General features: G+C 44.1%; 1 non-coding gene across 1 annotated transcript; it reads left to right on the top strand.

Annotated features, from left to right (window-relative positions):
• Positions 1 to 7,185: 7,185 nt before the first annotated feature.
• On the top strand, positions 7,186 to 7,267 carry Trnas-aga (transfer RNA serine (anticodon AGA)). The gene has a single exon. It is a non-coding gene; the product is annotated as a tRNA-Ser (tRNA).
• Positions 7,268 to 7,427: the final 160 nt, after the last annotated feature.

Genomic DNA, 7,427 nt, shown 5'->3' on the forward strand with positions numbered 1-7,427 from the left:
GTACTACACTCCTAGCACATCTGTGAAGGCTTGCCTTTTGAACAAATGACCAAAGCCCACCAAACCCTCCTCTGTCAGGAACTGCTGCTACCCAGGTGCCAGCCCTGAACCTAGTCCTCCCAAAGAGACACATGGGGGCAGTGAAAAGATGGTGTCTGAAGGGCCCCACCCATGAGGTCTAGTGGAAGTGACAGGTTTTATCCTGACTGCTAAAGAGAAACGTACTGAGACTGGAAAGACTACAGAGGTGTATGCCTTCAGAACGTGTCTGTGGATCAAAGCACACCCTGATTCTCCTGAGCGCTCCTGAAGGCTGTTAACCTGGCGTTTTTATCGGGAAGCAGCAAGGCGCATTTTGGCATCAAACACTGGACACATTGACAGCAACGAGGTTGGTGGAAGAGGAAAGAATCTGTTTTGCAGGGTTTGAAAAAAAAGAAAAAGGAAAGAAAAGCTTTCTGATTTCTCAAGCCACGTGAAATCTCGCCAGAGAAATACTTGATTTCAGCATTCTTCAGCTCTCCACAGTGATGCCGAGGGTGGTGCCCCTCCCCCACGTGAGGGCATATTTCAGAGCCAGAGTTTTCTCGAAACGTTCCAAGCCTGCAGGCTCCTGGTTCTTTTTCAAACTGCCAAGATGATAGTATCCCAGAGAGAATTGTGATTAGTCCAAACTCTCCACAGCTGTGAGAGATGAATATATGAATTCCAATAAGGATTCCACATGCTCTGGACTGAATTTACCTACATGACACTGCCTAACTCCAGGACCACTAGGAAGAGCCAGAGCTGCTGAAACGCTGCTCCGCGTCTTCCCCGACATCCGACGCTGGAGGCTTGCAGCATCCTCCAGGAACACACCTCTCTCGCCAGTGCCACCCCGCAGCGGCCATTTATTCAGCAGGACGCTGGTGTGTCAGGAGAACAGCGGGACTGGGAAATTAAACCTAAGTATGTGGGAATTCAAAGAGGCCCTGCAATTCATTATGTGAATAGTCAGGAGGATTATTAAACACCTTGTAACTGACGGGGTTGGCTGGAGCTACAAGGGACAACAAAACCAGCTGCCTCACCACCTCTTAACTCACTGAACACAGGCTCGGGCCATGCTTTAGTGGGAAAGTTCACAGGGCCTTGTTTTCTTAATTTGGACACCTTCTCCCAAAAATACTTCCCTAGACACATGACACAGACCTAGGATACTCCTGATTCTACCTCAGCAACCATCCTCAGTCATTCCTCGAAGGCCATCTTCATCCCTTTGGGATTCTCCACTGCTCTCAGACCCTTTGTCTTCCAGGGACCCCACAGCCTTAGTCAGCAGGGACCCAGGTAGGCTGCCCACCTAATCATTTTCCTCCTTCACTGTGTTCTTCCTAAGGTTCCCCCTAGACCTGCAGCAGCAGCCAGCCTCAGCCTCTACTCCCAGCCCGTCTCCATCCCCTTGAGACTTGGGCTATGTATGGCACAGACTCAGAGTACCCCTAGTTCTGCCTCCAGACCCTTCCATGGAGCCAGACCCTGAACCCTACCTAAGAGAGCCCAGAGTCCCTCCCCTCCCCTCTGAATGCTAGTCTATCACTCCACCATGCTCTAAGCTGAACTCAGAGTTTGGACCAGAACTTCAGATCAGGGACCAGTGTGAGCCTAAACCCTGAAACCCAGAATGGCCCCAACATTGAAAAGCAAGCATTATATTCAACTGATATACAAACTGACAGATTGGGGTAACAGCAACCAAAGGACCAAATGCCGACCCAATGAAGGTAAAACCAGATATCCACACCAAGAAACACTACAAATGTCATAATTCCAGGTATCTAGATCCCATCACAAAAAAACACAAATATGAACATCTGAGACAGCCTTCCTCCCCTAGAAACCATTTTATTGTAATATTTCCTGAGAAGAACAATTGACAGACAAGACAAAGAACTTAATATAGTGAGTATAAATACATTCAAAGACCTTAAAGAGGATATGAGTAAATGCCTGAATCAAGACCAAGAAATCACAAACAGTTGAATAAAATAATGAAAATAATTCAAGGTATGAAAATAGAATTTAACAAAGAAATAGAATAGCTAAAGAAAAGCAGACTAAAATAAAAGTTTAAATAAAAACCTCAGGAAGTCAAATAAAAAGCTCAGAGAAAAAGACTCATCAGCAGACTGAATGAAGTGGAAGAGATCATTTCAGACTTGAAGACAAGGTAGACAAAATGGATCACTCAACCAAAAAACATTAAACCTAAAAAATAAAACAAAAACAGTCACAAAACATCCAGAAACCCTGGGGCACTATGGAAGGACCAGATCTAATAATAGATATAACAGAAGGAAAGGGAAAAAAAAAAAAAACTAGGCCAAAGGTGAAGAAAATATTTCTTTTAACTTTTTTTGGTTTGGTTGGTTTTGGTTTTGGTTTTTCTAGACAGGGTTTCTCTGTGTAGCCTTGGCTGTCCTGGACTCACTTTGTAGACCAGGCTGGCCTCAAACTCATAGAGATCCACCAGTCTCTGCCTCCCCAAGTGCTGGGATTGCAGGCATGCACCACCAAGCCTGGCTCAGAAAGTATTTTTTTTTAAACATCATAGAGGAAAACTTTCCCAATCTTAAGACAGAGGTGCCTGCCAAGGAACAAGAGGAATAAAGAACATCAAACAGGCAGAACGAAAAAAGAAATTCCCCACAATACATAATGATCAAAACACTAAATGGAGAGAACCAAGAAAGGACACTAAAGCTATAGGGGAAAACACCAAGTCACATGTAAGAGGCTGGTCCATCAGACTAACACCTGACTTTCTGATGGAGACTGAAATCCAGAAAAGCCTGGAATGGGACTCTACAAGCTCTGAAAGACCACTGATACCATACAGCAAAACAATCACTCATTATTGAAGGTAAAAGTAGATTTTACGATTAAAAACAACTTTAATCAATGTATGTCCACCAACCCAGCTCCACAGAAGACACTAGAAAGAAAACCTCAGTCTAAAGAGGTTAACCACAACCGTCTTACAGTGTCACATCAAAGTCCATCACTGAGGAGAGTCCAGGGCAGGAATTCAAACAGGGCAGGAACCAGGAGGCAGGAGCTGATCCATGGGCATAAAGATATGCTCTTACTGGCTGGCTTCTTATGGTCTTCCCAGCCTGCTTTCTAAGAGAAAGCAGGACCATTGTGGCACTGCCCACAGTGAGGTGATTCTCTCACATCAATCATCACTCAAGAAAATGCTCCACAGCCGTTCCCACTGGCCAGTCTAGTAAATCTTCCCAAATAACACAAAATTTATTGGCAAAGTATCATACTTTCTGGCTATGTTCACTATGCTAGAAGATGCTATGCACACTAGCAGAGGAGAAAAGTAATAATTAATCTAACCCAGTTACAGACTACATACACCCAGCTGCAAGCCACAATAACAACCTTCCTGCAAGCAAACTATGCTGCCTGGCGCAATCATGATAAAAATGGTAGTAAAGTAACCAACCACTTTTTTATTGGAATTTAGGGCCCATTCCATGAGATGAAAGCTATACCTAATATTATTAATGAAGCCAAGAATCTGAGACTAGATTGGTCCTGGGCCCTACAGGAAAACTTACTATTCTGCTAATAAGGACACATTGCTATGCCCATAGATCAGAGTAATACTCAACTCTCATCGAAGAGGCTTCTTGTAGTAGATGGTAATTAACCCAAAGATCCACAACTGGACAATATGCAAAGAGTAAGGGGTTTTGGCGTGCTCAGGCCTGGATGGGATGTCTTTATCACACTCTTCCACTCAAGACTCAGTAATCTATTAGAAGAGGTGGTATGTCCTAGTTAGGGATGCCATTGCTGTGATAAACACCACTACCAAAGCAAGCTGGGGAGGAAAGGGTTTACTGGGCTTACGCTTCCAAATCACTGTTCACCATTGAAGGAAGTCACACAAGACCTCAAACAGGCCAGGAATCTAGAGACAGGAACTGACACAGAGACCACGAAGGAGCACAGCTTATGGCTTGCTCGTCATGGCTGCTCAGCCTGCTTTCTTACAGAACCTAGGACCACTTGATCAGAGATAGAATCACCCACAATGGGCTGGACCCTCCCTCGCCAATCATTACTTTAAAAATGCCCTACACCTGGATCTCGGGGGGGGGGGCATTTTCTCAATTGAGGTTCTCTCCTTCAGATGGCTCTAGCTTGTGTCAAGTGGACATAAAACTTGATAGAAAGAGCCAGAGGTGGTGCATGGTTTTAAAGAAATAGCATTTTCCAGACATGACAGAGCTGACACACATATTTGCTGACAGAAAATGGGGCATCAAAAGACCCGCACTCAAGCCAAACAAAATCCCAGCATGGAGGAGGGTAATATGGCACAAAATTCCACCCCTAGCCAAGAAGCTATTCCCAAATAATAGCTGCTGAGAGGAGGAAAGTTAGGTTTCTTCAACGGAGTGACACTCTAGAATAATAGGCCTTGTGCTCAGGAGAAGTTGGCTAACACAGAATCCATGATCTTTAGTGCCTTTTTCTTTTCTTGTTGTTTTAAAGGTTTGCTTATTTATTATGTATACAATGTTGTGTTTGCATGAACCACTGCTGCACGCCAGAAGAGGGCATCAGATTTCATTATAGATGGTTGTGAGCCACCATGTGGTTGCTGGGAATTGAAGTCTACCAGTGCTCTTAACCTCTGAGCCATCTCTCCAGCCCCTTGTTTTTGTTTTTTAAGAGAAAATAAGAACATGAAGTTGGGGGGGGGCAGAAATTAATGTGATTAAAAAATATACTGTATGAAATACTCAAAAAATAAAGACCTTTTTTGTTTTGTTTTGCTTTGTTTTTTGCATTGTGGTTTATATTCTTTTTCAAAGTAACGCTTTATAGCCTGCTGAGACAGTCTTTCCATGCATAACACACACACCTACAGATACTTAATTTTTGACAAAGCCAAAATAATACAATGGAAAAAGATAGTATATTCAACAAATGGTGCTAGTCTAACTAGATGTCTACATGTAGAAAAATTGCAAATAAATCCATATTTATCACCCTGCACAAAACTAAAGTCTAAGTGGATCAAAGACTTCAACATAAAACCAGACACACTAAACCTGTCAGAAAAAAAAATGGGGAAGAGCCTGGAACTCGTTGGCACAGGTGACAACTTCCTGAACAGAACACCAACAGCACAGGCTCTAAGAGCAACAATCAATAAATGGGACCTCATGAAACTGAAAAGCTTCTGTAAAGCAAAGGACAGTGTTATCAGAACAAAACAACCTACAGATTGGGAAAGGTCTTCACCAACCCTATATCTGACAGAGGGCTAATATTCAGAATATATAAACAACTTAGAAGTTAAACACCAACAAACCAAGTAATCCAATTTAAAAATAGGGTACAGAGCTAAACAGAGAATTCTCAATAGAGGAATATCAAATGGCAGAGAAACACTTAAAGAAATCCTCAACATCCTTAGTCATCAGGGAAATGCAAACCAAAACAACCCTGAGTTTTCACCATATACCATCAGAATGACTAAGACCAAAAACTCAAGTAAGAACACATGCTGGAGAGGTTGTGGAGAAAGGGGAACCCTCCTCCACTGCTGGTGGGAATGTAAACTTCTACAACCACTTTGGAAAACAATCTGGCGCTTTCCCAATTAGGAATAGTGCTACCTCAAGGTCCAGCTATACCACTCCTAGACAGATATCCAAAATATGCTCAACTATACAACAAGGACATTTGCTCAACCATGTTTCAGCAACTTTATTCATAATAGCCAGAAGCTGGAAACAACCTACATGTCCCTCAACGGAAGAATGGATACAGAAATTATGGTACATTTACACAATGGAATACTACTCAGTTATTAAAAACAAGGAAATTATGAAATTTGCAGGCAAATGGTGGGAACTATAAAAGATTATCCTGCGTGAGGTATCCCAGAAGCAGAAAGACACACATGGTATATACTGACTCATAAGTGGATATTAGCTATATAATATAGGCTAAACATACTAAAATCTATACTCCTAAAGAAGCTAAACAACAAGAAAGAAAACCTAGGGAAGATGCTCGATCCTCATTCAGAAGGACAAACACGATAGACATCGGAAGCAGAAGACAGGGAACAGGACAGGAGCCTGCCACAGAGGGCCTCTGAAAGGCTCTACTGACCAAGGTATCGAAGCAGAGGCTGAGACTCATAGCCAAACCTTGGGCAGAGTGCAGGGAATCTTATGAAAGAAGGGGGAAATAGAAAGACCTGGAGGGGACAGGAGCTCCAAAAGGAGACCAACAGAGCCAAGAAAACTGAGCCCTGGGTGCCCTGAAAAGAATGATACCCCAACCAAGGGCAAGGCATGGAGAGTACCAAAAACCCCTGTTCAGATGTAGCCTATAGACTTAGTCTCCAAGTGGGGTTCCTAGTAAGGGGAGCAGGGGCTGTCTCTTGACATGAACTCAGTGACAGGCTCTCTGATCACCTGCCCCTGAAGAAAGGGTGCAGCCTTGCCAGGCGACAGAGGAAGATAATGCAACCAGTCCTGATGAGAACTGATGGGCTAGGGTCAAATAGAAGGGGAGGAGGACCTCCCCTATCAGAGGACTAGGGGAGGGGCATAGGGGGAGAAGAGGGAGGGAAGGTGGGATTGTGAGGATAGAAGGGAGGGGCCACAGCTGGGATACAAATTGAATAAACTGTAATAAATGATCATTTTAAAATGGTAAAAAAATTAAAATTGATAGGTAATAATATATTATATTATTTTAATTAATAATAACAATTTACTCGCTAATGAGAGAAAACCATCCAGGGAGCTGTTTGTCAAAGAAAAACCCAGAAGGGTTTGGGGAATCTGGGAGGCTGGCCAGTGGCTCCCCGCAATTCCAGCTTCCCTACGGGAAATGCCTCAATTTTCAACGAGCAAAGAAGTAGGCAGCTCCCTCCCTCGCCTCTGTCCCTCCTTTCTATCCCTCTGAATCTAGCTTTGAGCACTCAGCGCCACACTTTCATGTGTCAGAATGGAAAAGGTGGACAGGACGGTTCTAAGAATTCTTCAAACCACGGAAACGACGTTCGGATTCGCTTAAGCGGAGGCCCCGGCGGTACGGCAGGAGCGTCCAATGCAGAGTCTACATAGAACCTCCCTGCCAAAATTAACACCGCCAGTAGTCGTGGCCGAGTGGTTAAGGCGATGGACTAGAAATCCATTGGGGTCTCCCCGCGCAGGTTCGAATCCTGCCGACTACGGGTGCCAAGGACGCTTTTTGCCACGCAACTTTTGTTTTCCGAACGTGCACCTTCCCAGGCGCGCCCGGAACAATCTAAGGAGTTTACAAACGGTGGGAGGAAGTAGGGGTCGGGATCAGGTGGAAAGAGACGCTCCAGCGAGGAGCCGGCGCGGGAGAGG

The sequence above is a fragment of the Meriones unguiculatus genome, chromosome 6 (genome assembly GCF_030254825.1).
Source record: "Meriones unguiculatus strain TT.TT164.6M chromosome 6, Bangor_MerUng_6.1, whole genome shotgun sequence".
Lineage (NCBI taxonomy): Eukaryota > Metazoa > Chordata > Mammalia > Rodentia > Muridae > Meriones > Meriones unguiculatus.